General features: G+C 38.8%; 1 long non-coding RNA gene across 1 annotated transcript; it reads left to right on the top strand.

Annotated features, from left to right (window-relative positions):
• Positions 1-4,019: 4,019 nt before the first annotated feature.
• LOC148651569 (uncharacterized) lies at positions 4,020-8,591 on the top strand. Its single transcript, XR_015925773.1, has 4 exons — positions 4,020-4,559; positions 6,011-6,093; positions 8,114-8,185; positions 8,440-8,591. It is a non-coding gene; the product is annotated as an uncharacterized LOC148651569 (long non-coding RNA).
• The last annotated feature ends 4,985 nt before the right edge of the window (positions 8,592-13,576 follow it).

Genomic DNA, 13,576 nt, shown 5'->3' with positions numbered 1-13,576 from the left:
TCCTGGTACCAGGACGGTATTTTAAATGCAAAGTTGGTTTTCTTTCTGTTGGTGAGCAAAAATATAAATACTTCAGCTAAAAAGGCACTAATTCCAAGCAGAGAAAGGGGTTGTGAGAGAAAAGGAAACTGAGGCCACTAACCATACAATTTTTTTTTTTTTTTTACACGTGTAAGTGAATTTTCCCCTAAGTGTCTTCAACCCTTCGACCCTGTTCCTCTCAGAATTTCATACTCTCCGCCTGCAGTAGCCTTTGGAGGAATTTCCAGTTTAGTGATCCTGTGAAAACCCAGCCGTGGAGCGAGCTCGTCGCCATCGAGGAGGCAGGCGTCTCGGGCTCACTCTCCAGGTCACTGCCAATTCCTGCCTCTCCTGTGGGCATTGTCATTACGGCATGTTCGTATGCAGAGGGTGTAAAAACAATTGGTCGGGGCGCTAAATGTTGAAAGTGAACCGTGGCGAGACGCGGAGTGTCTGAGACCCTTTTTTCCAAGGGTGAATCTTCGCCCCTGTGCACACTGCAATCTACAACAGAACCCTGAAAAGCGCAACAAATCCTCTGTCTTTACTAATTAATTCAACAAAAGGAAAATGTGAGGAATTCTCACCAGAATAAACTGCGATCGCATTCCCATTGAGGTCTGCAGTATCCTGAAAATGAGAAAACCGGATTATTTCTGAATAATAGATATTTTGCCCGAAAAAGAGAAAAGCTCTGTATATTGAATTGGATTGGTTTAATGAAAGAAATGCTTCACGCATTCATCCAAAATCATCAGTTTGAATTTTACTTAAATTTTTCTGTCTTATTATTCATTGATCATTTAAATAGTATCATCAAAATCTGTTGGGAATATTCTACATGCTGTTCAATAAACTCAGTGAGAGAAGGAGCACTTGTTTTCACTTTAAGTAACTTGACAAATACCCTTTTTATATTGCTTTAGATTAGGGCTCACACAAGATACAGCTGATTTTTTTGTCGTAGCTATTTGATTAAATATGAAATAGCTTTTATGTTTCCATTAATTAAATATCAATTACATGGAAAACAGATGGAAAACACCATCTCTTTCTGAAAGTGTAAAAATATGAATTGGCTAGGTGTCTCGATTGTCCTATTCATTGATGACTTCCCAAAGCGCTGCACACATCTGTTGACCACTGAAGTGTCTCTTACTGACGTGTTAGATACGGAATTTTAAAAATGGACAAATCAGAAGGGAGCACAGCAAGGACAGTTTCTTCCCTTAGGATTTGCATTGTCTGAACCTCAGAATTGGCAATGCGAACAGCTCTGTTAATTGCCACGTTGCTGTTTAAAACAAACTAGAAAGGAGCCCCTTTTCTGCAAAGGTTGTTTTAGCACAAGAGGGGAAGTCCCAACTCAACTTAACAGTTTTATACCAAAAAGAGAAAATGAAACCATATCTCAGTCTTGCACTGATTACTGAAACTTTCTAAACTACCTTTAAAAGGTTAGGACCACAAGTACAACTGGATATTGGGCTGTTAAACCATCTGTTAAAGATCTGCAGGAACACAGTACAATATGATGGGATGATGATAAAACACAATGAAGGTCTGAGGCAGTAAATGATAGAAGTACAGATACAGAACACAACAAGTAACCGAAACACTGAGTAAAGTAATGAGAGAAATAAAACTCTTGGAGGAGGGACAAATAGAGTGTGAATGTCTGGCAGGAAGCAAAGCAAAGTGCAGTGTAAGCATAATAAACTAAATAACAGCAACCACAAAACGTTGTGGAGCATGGTTAAGTGAAATCCAGGCAAAGAGCTGTGGATGCCAGTGTGTGGAAGAGCAGAGACAGCCTGGACAAGGAGATTGAATGCAGACCTGACCTGGCTTGTACAAATGAGAACCAAATTAGGTACAGAACATTGTCCAACCCCTCTCCCCCAAAAACACACACACACACACACTTGTACCGATGTTGAAGATTGTTAGAGGAGGAAAGACTCTGCACAGGCGGTCTCTGAAAGCTTTTGACAACGAAATAACACATGAGTCATTAGTTTCAGAACTCTGGAAGTGCTTTAACAATAAACCACAATTAGTTTTTCCTCACTTTTATCGACCACTTACACGCACCCAGTCTGACAGAACTTAATTCCACACTGAAAATTTGAAAGAAGAAAAAGACGTTTTGGCTGTGGAGTCTTCTTCAGGTGCCTTATTCAAAAGAAGCTTGTGTTTTTAATCTTCCCTTTATACTTTTTAGCGAGGAATTAACCTCGACTTGTTCCTTGTTAACTTACTAAATACTTTTAAGTGATGCACCACAACCCAGCCTCTTCTTTCAACATCAATTAAATGAAAATTGTTCGCCCTCAGGTGTCTCGAGAGCCTCCGCTGTGATTAGTCTGTACAAACTGCAGAACTGGGTTTCAATTCACACTTCATCCCTTTTTTATGGCAATAACCGAGGCAGCAGTATGCCCCTGACTCTCGGCAGCTCCAAGCTAAGCCCTGCAGATGAACCATAGGAAATTCACAGTGACCTTACTGAGAGGAGAGACGACACACTTCAGTCACAGCACTCGGCAAACAACCAGACCAGATCCCAGTGACATTCATCCCAGCTGCTAGCGGCACCCTTTAATTCATCTGGTATTTAGCCTGAGTGAAGTTCTCCCCGCAGCGCTATATCATGTTTGTTGGTGTTAGAGGAACCCAACTTGTGTTCAACCCTCCACAGATCAGAAACTTAACACAGATGTGCGCCAGGCGGGGTGAAACAAACAGAAAAAAAAACCAGTGAACGAGCAATTTCATTGAGTTAAAAATCTATAGCTTCAACAGATCAGATGGAGACTAATCTTCACTGACATCTGTTTTATCTGTGAATACAAACATGTATAAAGTATGAATAAAAATACACCGAAACGTTTCCTTTCTTCTCTTTTCGGCATGGAATAAACCTTTACTTGTTCCTGAATAATAATACTCATAATACAGTATATGCTTGCACATATTATACACGTAAGAACAACTAAGAAAAAAAGCTGCACAGTGTTTGCCTCTCTTTCTAAAGAGAAGAACACTGCCTCAGCTGATTTTTAAAAAAATCTTTAAATCAAGTGTATGACACAGAAACTTTGACTTTGTGCCCTTCAGTTCGATAGGCACTGAAAAATACATACACTAAAAATCTCCCCCACTAAAAATCTGGTAAACTCCAGATCACCAAACTCAAGCCCAATGTTTAATCACTGAACATGTTCACTGTAAACATGAAAACAAGTGAAGAAAAAATGTAGTATTGTTTCTCCAAAACGTTAAAAGCAGTAAAGTTAGTTTTTTTTAAATGTGTCTGCATTATTAAATTTCCTAGGCAGAAATTAGGGCGCAGTATTTTGAAGCTGTAAGGAAGGGTTTCATTGTCACACATGTATTACATGTTATACAAGTTATACAAGACATTCCCCATCGGTTTTCAAGTATAAAATATGGATATTAGTTTTTTTTTCGGAAATATATTTATGAGAAACTTGAACCTCATTACATGTTCTTTGCAAGATTTCTGTAGATGTATCTATTCATTAGCTTCAAAAGGGTGTCATGTGTATGAATTATGCTAACAGGATCTAATTAGCAGATGCAAATGAGGTTAGTCAAAATTTTACTAAAAGGCAGAAGAAAGGCTCCATAGGATAGGTGGAGCATGACAGCTCACCAACCGCCCCCACGCTGGGCACCAAATGTGATGGTTTGCTCCTGCTGCTGCTCTTTGCAGGAGACAGGACCAAACCATAAACACAGACATGGGGGGTACCAGGGGGAGGAGGTCAGTTAAACCATTGACCTTCTGGTGTCAGGACTTAAGAAAATCTCTGAAACTGTCCACCAGGCCCTGCTTTCCTTTCCTTTTACAACTGAGACTTTCTTTTGCCCGTACTGAATTCTTCTGCTCATTGGGTGCCAACAGTGATGCTACTGACTGGCGTTATTCCGGAATCAGGTGCAAAAGGACTCACCAATCACAGCCGCCTACTGATCCCTGCCATTATGACATCACCACCACAGGCTGTGGCAGAACTGGCAGAGTCAGAGACCGTGCCTTCTGGTCTCTGCAGGAAGTGGGCGAGAGAGGCTTGAGAAGAGGGGTCATCAGTGCCTCTTCCTGCTTGGCTCTACGGGGATCTCACAGTCAGAGTGGCTCTGCATCAGAAATGACCCTTTAGATGTGTCAAAAAGAAACAGGGGATGCTGCTCATTGGGCACGCCAGGCGTGCCAATGTCCCTCCAGGTTTTTCTGCCCACAGACCTGACCTACCTCATTAAGGGAACCCACAGACGTGCCAAAGATATTCTGTATAGCTTCTTTCCTGTGCCTGGTATTGTCTTGGTTTTTCTCTGGGCATTTCACTGAAAAGAATGATATTTGGGTATATATACAGAGGCACTAGATATGTTACAACTGCAATTGATTCCAGTATTAATTTGTTGTGTTTTTAACGCCTTTTATTCTATACAGAAGTACTGTAGCTCCTGTATCAGACCTGGATGTATTTTTTCAAGATCACTTCATTAAGGTAAGCTTATTATTGATGGGAATGGCATTATGGAATTATTCACGCAGGATAACTGACATTCAGGAAAGCAAAGGGATTGAATTTCTACAAAAACAAGAACTGCATCCAGTCAGTCTTTTGTGGGAAAAAAATAATTGTATGTGTTTTAAAGCAAAACACATAAACAGAGTTGGTCTCTTGGCTTTTGAATTTTTTTCATTTATAATGCTGCTAAAGTCTTTTATATGGTGGTTTTGTCTTTTGTGTCCGTCACAGGATTACATATAAGTGACACCAGAAGGCATACAAATCCCACCTGCACTTCCTGATGCATCAGATTCTGCTTCTTTATATGTTTTTATATGGTGACAAGAAATACAGTCCCAATTGTCTTGGAAATGAGCACATCCTACATTGTTTAATTTAAATTAGTTCCATGTAGAGGCCCAAAATGTGTGCCTGATGGTTCATATACTCTGACAGACATTTCATTGAGTAATTTCATTTATGTTTTCAAATACGTGCTAAAGTAAATATAAAGCAAAATGTGCTAAAGTAATGTGGCCAGACGGTTAAAAGCTCAGCTTTTTTTTTGGAGGATGCAGTACTGGTGTTTCTTCACAGATGGCAGTGATCACTGAGATTTGGTTAGAGTTCTGAAACCTTATTATTAACGACGTTGCACTTCTTAATTAATAGATCATTCTGCTTCGGCTAAGAACTCCTACACAGCCTAAAGGCTAAGGAGAGAATGTATACTAAAAATATATAAATTGGTAAAACCATTTTAAGTGTCACTGCAACAATAATCAAGGTGCATCGCAAGCTGGGATGGCCCTCATGAGCAGTTCATCAGATCGCCCACTCAGCCCGAGGGCGCAGGTCTTCTGACACAGCCTTGCAGTCCACGGTCTCTAACTTTGTGTTTTGCAAAGTGTTGAGGGGGCCATGAGGTCAGGGTTACATCTAAGGAATGTCAGGTTTACTCAGGTTTACCATAAAAGGAACTTATTTACCATACCCCCGTACTACCCAAAGGAAATTTTGAAAAACTACAAGCTGCAACACTTAGTGCCTGATCAAAAAAAAAAAACATCAACGGTCTCCGAAAAAAGACTGCAAAGTCTGAGTCTTGAACTCCAAATTACACATTTTTAGCTGGGTATGATTTGCACTTAAGGTATATACTTCTTAGTTTGTTTTTCTTTTATTTAAAATGTTCATTTTGTGTTGATACATTTTTTTCCATATTTTCTGCATTAAGATAGAAGCTTACAAGATACATTAAGTGCCTAATCCTGCCCTGATATTTAAAAAATATATGATCAGTTAAGTTACTTCAGATATATGAATGTACATTAATGGTATAATGACTCACTATATCTTATTGTACTTGGTAGGGTGCAAAGACTGTGAATCCTGAACCTTGAACTTCAAAAACCTTCTAAAATGTGTCTGATTGATTTATCCAGCATTTCCTTCTAAGCTGTGAGGAAATTGGAGCACCTGGTAAAAGCTCTCCTGAACCACTGAAGAACATGCAGACTCCATGCAGGTGAGCTCCTAGTTCAGAATCAAGCCCAGGACCCAACACACGTGAGGCAGCAGGCACAGGACTAACTGACAAAACACCGCTGCAGCCCTCACAAGATTCATTAGGTGACTAATCCTTTCCTCAACATGAATCATCGTCCACATCAAATATTAGCAGGTGGGCAAATTACCGATGAGATATACAAGAATGCTAACTAAATAGATCTCTGGATGTCAGTGTAGTCGTTTAGGTGTTAACAACTAGTTACTGGAAGAAATAAAGTGCAGTTACTTGGGCAGATAATCAGGGATCTCTCAGGCAGAGATCTCATTCTTTGTTTCATTTCTGCTATAATGTCTTGCCTGAATGGAAGAGGATTGACGGGAGATGAAGGAAAGTTCTGGTCTGATATTTAGCTGCCAACAGGAATCAGGGACTCAGGAGGCCTGAACAAGAGTGTAAGATGAAAGGAATAAAGAGCTCAGGGCCCTTCGTGACCAGGAGTGGATATCAGTGTGTTACAGCACGATGTGGAAGAGGCCTGAGCTCACTGGCTGGGTTTATTGCGGTTGGTCTTTTTGGTCTCCATTCCTGGGGCTTATATTTGTAGAGTCTTTCTGTCAGGTACTACATTGTTTTAACTGTTTCTATGAAGTCAGTGTTTCTTTGAAGGCCCTGTACTTGGAATGAACTATTTTGAGGCCCCTGTAAACAGCATTTCAATGATCAGCTCTATATTCAAATAAACATTCCCCCGAAACCAAGAAGATATAATGGAGTTAATTAATTTAGTGGAGAACGGAACTCTAGTAAAGAAAACAGAAGGTGTGGTGGCCTCCTGAAAGGACATTTGTCTGAGAGTAAGAGACCTATACATCTGGTGATTGGGACAATGGTACTTTAGAGCATCCTTTAATAAAAACTTTCTTGAGTCACACTTGATACCCTTCGACTAGAGGGTATAAATGGTGAGTCCAGCATTGTGAAGGGAGGTCCAAACCGAAGCCTGTCATTCAGTAAAAAAAAAACTTTGTTGATCCACCCAATTACGTAACTTACTAAGAAGTGCCGGTTGTATTTCAAGATTAGTGGCATGGAACAAACGATGATAAGCATCCCTAGTTCAGCTGCTTTTTGTACCATTTTCACTCTGGAAGTTCCCCTTCAATGTAAAGTGTGTGACACAAGAATACAGTGCTCCGAGACGAAAAGTATGGGCTGAGATCAGGCAGTGATGGGCTGAGGACCTGGAGGCAGGCTGCAAATTCTCGCCTGTCTTCTCACTTCACAAACCGCACATCAGTCAGCTGATATCACATTTTTGGTGTTGTAAGATTATAGAAGCAACCCTAATGTAATGGCAGCATTTCGGCATTTTCGGCTTTATCGGCGTAAACATGAGAAAACATGTTCTACAGTATCTGCAGCAGATACTGTAGTTTTCTGGTGTTCTACATGCCATAGTTAGAGCAGAGCTTTTGTGAAGGAAAAACTAATCCTGGAATTGATTTTGTCTCAAAATATACGTATATGTTGTGGAAACATTCTTTGACACCACAGACAAGTGATTCCCACAGATACGCGTTTTCTTAAAACCCCTTCACTAACATTTCGAATTCACTGTAATTTAGGATTTTGCAACCTGTTCTGTCGTTTCTTGAATTCTTATCGTGCCGTAACAGCATCCGATGTAATTCTCAGAATTCTCTTTGTGATTCTTATTCCAGGTAGAAATACAATTTTACAACCTCTCAAAACAAAGCATTTCTGCCTATGTCTGATGAGGGTTGTTAGCAATCCAGAGTGTACAGCCTATGTACAGCCAGAGTGAAAGGACACTCTGGTACACCAGTCCATCACAGGGGCTCTCTCTCTCCAATACAGTTTTTTTTTTTTCTGGGAGGGAGAAGGGCCAATTAGAAACTGAACTGAACAGGGTGGTAAATGTCAAAGCCAAACAGCCACGAAATCAACAACATAAAAACAAGACACCTGCAGACCCCATGGCTATCTTGATCCCTGTCGTCTCCTTCCTTCGCAGTGCCAGTAAACCGTTCTGAAGAATTCAACTGGGCAGAGAAGTGAATTTGGGCAGCCACAGCTCAAAACGCATGTAAGCAGACTGAATTTGAAACTTAACTCCCCTCAGGAGTGGGTTAACTTTGCTTTCCTACTTGTTTTTCTCGTTTGTCTGACTCTTCAGAGAGTAGGCACCCACCTAGAGGTGACACCTCCCACGTCTGTGGGCTGGTGGAAGACCACTCTGGTGACATCAGCCCTGGGATTCCCCATCTTTGCTACAAGACTGTCTTGCAAAGGAGATATTGTTGCACTTTTTGACTATGGAACTTACATCCTTTCTTTCAGGTTCATCACCAGAATGCTGCTATCCACCCCTTCTTCTCTTGTCCAAAGTGGCCTATGGCTGGAGAAAATGTCTGTTGATTAGTTTCATCAGCATAGGAATATTCAGAGAGTAATGACTGCAACTGTCATTAAAAATCAGCAACTGTGTCTAACCTATAGAAGGTGGCGTATATTTCTAATGATATTTTCTTCAACACATCTGTTAAAATATGTTAAATGTATGGCGCATTGTAAACGTATTCAAGTTAATAAATCCATTAATGACAGGGATAAGAGAATTAAGGAGCTTAAACAAATAAATGTGGCAGGAAGTTTCATTCTTCTAATTATATTTAGGTTATTCTAGTTTTATCTACTTCCGAAAGTTGTTTTCACTTCCAGACGACCGCAACCTGAATTACATTTGTCATTACAAGCCTCAATGACATACTTTAGGTCTCTGAAGACACTGCTTAGGAGAATCCAAGGAGTTTACTTTTTACATAAAGGTGGACTTCAAAAGAATGAGTAAATATCTCATATCCTGCGCTGACGTACATAATCTGCAGTTATGAGAACCTCATAGTCTTGAAATGACTGGGAGGATAGAATATGTAATGGAAGCTCAGAACTAACACAGAAAGATATTCTAAAGCACTCCTAAATAAGATCAGTCATGGATTTTAAATGGCTGCAGGATATGGCAAGCAAAATATACTAGCATTAAAACGATATTGTGTGGACAGGTTGTCAACTTCAGCTTTCCATCAAAACAGATTTGTGGGGGAAAAAAAAAATCTGTACTCAACAGGTTTTGCTGCAGAGCTAAAAGTGTTAAAATGGGGGGAATTTAGTCCGAGATTAGTCCTGCTGTTGCGTGGTAATTGTATCCAAGAAAATCAGACAAACTTAAGGAGAATTGGAGAACAGATATGAGAATTTGGAGGATAGAATGTGACCCATTTGGTTGCTTGCAGGTCTTGAATTTCTAGCATATTAGCACAGAAGGCAATACAAACACTTCTCTGAGGATCCAAGGGATGAGAAAGCTCAGCAATCACAATCTAAGCTTTAACCCTTCACAATACTTGCTTTTAAGAGGCTTCAACAGAGGACAAAATAAAATCTCATGTGATTCCAGGGAATATTATACTTTCTGTGGCACATTTCTTTATATGCTTACTTTTACTCGCTTACAAGGGCAAACACATTTGCAGTATATCTGTGTGTGAGTGTATCGCTACAGCAATTAAATTATGGATTTGGCAGTCATTGTATGGGGCATGTAATACATTTGGATCTCTAGAAAAAGCTATTATAATGTTTTTTATTATCTACAATATCTTCTGTAATAACAACAATTACAGACATTATCCGACATTATCCGAACCTTAAACCTGAATTATGTCCAATATCCATAGATACAAAGCATAACGCTTTGTATGTTTGAAAATTGTTGATTTCTGATTAATTTAAATTTAAGTGTAACTAGTCCTCTGGATTTTACTGTACTGTCCTGTAATGTTAGTCATTAAAAGACATTTTCACATTTGGCAAACTAGAAAAAGTTGCTCCGTAAAATTAAAAACTAAAACTTCATGTACCATTATTTAACCTCACTATATACCTGCAAACGCATTTTGCAATGACACTGAAAATATTGGGCACAGTTCCAAAACACTTTTTTTTTGTTAAGCAGGAAACTACAATCCAATAGAAATATTCAAATTCAACCTTCTTCATACTTGCTTGTCAAACAGATTATTTTTTTTGTGTTTTATGCTATTTAAAAAAAACAACAACTTAATTTTGCAAAAGCAGGTCCATATTTCTGTTGATTAACTGCAATGTCCAAGGGGAATTACACACACACAGTTCTCGATGTAACAATTTATTTTCTCTTTAGTCTGAGCATGAGGTTTCTTCATTTTAATCAGTCATCTACACCCAAAAGAGACAGCACTTCCATCTGACTACAGATAACAGATCCAAGCCATGCTCAGAGAATAGAACTACAGATTGTTGTAAATAATTAATATGTAAATAGAGAGATTGTGCCTAATCAGTTGCACAATATTGAGAGGTATTATGGGCTAAAGACATGCCACAGGTCTGTGTTTATTAGACAATGCATTGTTTAGGTAAACAAATCAACAAAACTTGTTAATGGCTAAAAAGCAGGGAGTACGAATGAACAGAGAATGCTCAAATTGGGGTGATGCCGTTGTGGAGTATCACAGGGCACTGACTACAACTGCTCTTCCTAATTTATTTCAATGACTCTGAACCTGTGAAATGTGCAGACTATACCAATACAGAAGGACAAGTGACCACTACGGACGGTGCAAAAGAAAATCGGGAAAAATGAAATTACATTGACCCACAAATGGAAACATATCCGTCAGCCAGCAGCTAAAGTGAAGCGAAGGAAGGTTCTTGACAATGTGTATTCCCAGCAGAGCTATAACTTTACAATCAGCAATTACAAAACCATGATATCGGTTAAGAATTTCAATCCTCCAGTTTTTATATCTGTGAAGTGCCAAGCTGTCTTTGTTAAGTGTTATACAAAAGATCCCCTTTTATCATTCAACTTCTTTTCCACACCTGATGGAGGCCCTGGGAACTGAATAATAAGCTCCTCTTGTCATCAGCGAGCTCAGTTCAGTAAAATGCTTGTCCCACCAAAACTGAAATCACACGTCTGATAATGTTCTGGGGAACAAAACTGGTTCAGCCATGGTGTGACAGAACGCAAGCCACACATACACCTCAAGCTTGATGTTTTGGTGATTCTCTTGCATTCTTGGAAACATAATATGGATCTACTGAAGGTCAAACTAATATCGTACAGCAGAACTGCATTATTAAAGCACCAGAGAGTTATGCCCAGTGAAGAAATCCAAACCCATCCAGAATTAATTGCAGAGTTACCAATGTTTAAGTCTTTTTAACAATTGACTCATTAAATAAATGAATAAATAATCAAAGATGTTAGCATCATATACTGTAGATAGCTGCTCTATACTTGGATGGACACCATTGACACAGTAATATGTAATATAATGCAGTATGTTACATATGACTGGGTTTGTTACACAGACACAGTATTTGTAACATAATACCAAGCATAAACTGGAGCACACACAGACACAGCAGATTCTCATTGTCTAGACATGAAGTCTGATGCAGGAAATTGGCATTCACATCACCAGAGGGGGACCATTCCGACGTTACGGTTGCCTGTAACATAGGCTTTCAATTCTGTACTTTATTTTTTAAACAAACTTTATTCCTTTTTTTAAAGAGACATAAGATTGAAACTATTTTAATGGAATCCTTTGTTTCCATATATAAGTAAACAAATAAACTTACCACTAATGCATTTTTTTAACAAAATAAAATACTGCCATGTATACATGCAGAATTATCTAGCAGTAGATTTGCTGGCAGGATAACACAGGCATCAAGAAATTAACCATTTATGTTTCCAACACAAATTTGAAATATACAACTGGTTCTTTATATCGCTTCCTTCATGCTGAGGCATTGCGGAGAGCGTTTACAAGATTCAAAATGGAACAAAACGATTTAATTAACATTCCCACCTTATACCTGCCACGGGTTCAACACAGTCAGCCTTCATTAAAGGATTTTATTCGAGGAGAGCAAGAACTGTTCGCAAAGTGTTAAAATTTTAAATTCACACTTCTGACTCACCGATTTAACCACATTGTGGAAGGAGCATAAAATTCTTTGGTGTAAATCTGTTTGTGTTCCCTGTCCAAAAAAAGGCATGAAATGCAGTCAGGATTTCCAATGTGATAAAAGCCCACCTTGTACAGCTTTAATAGTGCTTATGGGATATGTATTGGGGGAGTTCTGAGACAGTGCTTTGATCTCTGTGGTTATAATTGATGTGCAAGCCTGTCTGCTCCAGCAGAGAGAGACGTTTTATCTTAGCGCTTGACAAAGTGAGCTCACTACTTTGTGCACCTCTCTCGTTTCATTCTGAGGAATGCCTACATTCAATTGAGTTTGCTCTTTTTTATAGGTCTTTTGTTTTTGACAATTGTTTTCACAAAACTATTTAAACAGCCCACCTGTCTCTTCTCTTTGTTATTTCTCCAAATGCGCAATGTGTTGCTTTGCTATTTTCTGTGCAGAGACAATTACGTCACCTGATGCCAGCGTAGGAGAATGAAATTATGAACATGTACTTTTTAAAAATGATGAATATTGTAGTTTACGTCAGAAATGAAGTTATACATGGCCTGGATTAAATTCTATGTTTACAAAATATGGATATGTACTTTTTAAGCCGGTCTATGGAATATAATAGCAATATGGGCCATCAAATATAAGAAACCATATATAACACTACAACAAGCAGAAGTGCTTTCTGGGAAATGCATTCAGTCCACAATTAAAGTAGAAGTTAGAAAAAGTGGAGTCGAAGTCACAGATATTCATTTTGAGGAATACATTCAATCATGGATAACACGTTCTTAATAGATTCTTCAGTTTGTGATACATCCATCATAAATGGTTTTGTTGTTGAAGCAATGTGAAGCATATTAGATAGAATTAGGAGAAATACAATCGATTCTTGCTACTTCAATCAACATAACTGTCTCTTCAGGCTGTATGTTAAAAAATGGCAGCAATGACAGCGGTTGAGGTTAAATATGATTTTCATGGACATTAAAAGTCAAGAGTTCTACCTCTAATCATGCTTACGTGCATCAAAGTATATGTTGTTTGTCACTGAAAATAGATAGATACTTTATTGAACCCGTGAGGGAAATTGCAGTGCAACAGCAGCTTAACACACACAACACAGCCACAGTGTAACGAATGATACAATAATAATAATACAATACGTACAATACAGTCAGTACAGTGAGAAGTCCACTAAGAAGAGTTACTCACAGTCCAGAACACACAAAGAACAAACCAGAACAGAACAGTACACAAAAAATGAACCTCGTTTTAATGTTAGAAACAGATCCTGTCAAACCTTCTAAAAATAATGTGTTTTAAATGTAAACGCGAGAGAGCCAAGTCATCATTCACTATGTAAATATTTCAAAAGTCACTCAGGAAGGAATGGCAGACTGCATTTTGCCAGTTGAAACTCATTAGTTCTCACAATGGT

Source organism: Lepisosteus platostomus, chromosome 12 (assembly GCF_059453375.1).
Source record: "Lepisosteus platostomus isolate fLepPlt1 chromosome 12, fLepPlt1.hap1, whole genome shotgun sequence".
NCBI classification, from domain to species: domain Eukaryota; kingdom Metazoa; phylum Chordata; class Actinopteri; order Semionotiformes; family Lepisosteidae; genus Lepisosteus; species Lepisosteus platostomus.
Note: the sequence above shows the minus strand (reverse complement) of the source record. Positions and strands in the feature narration are given on the sequence as shown.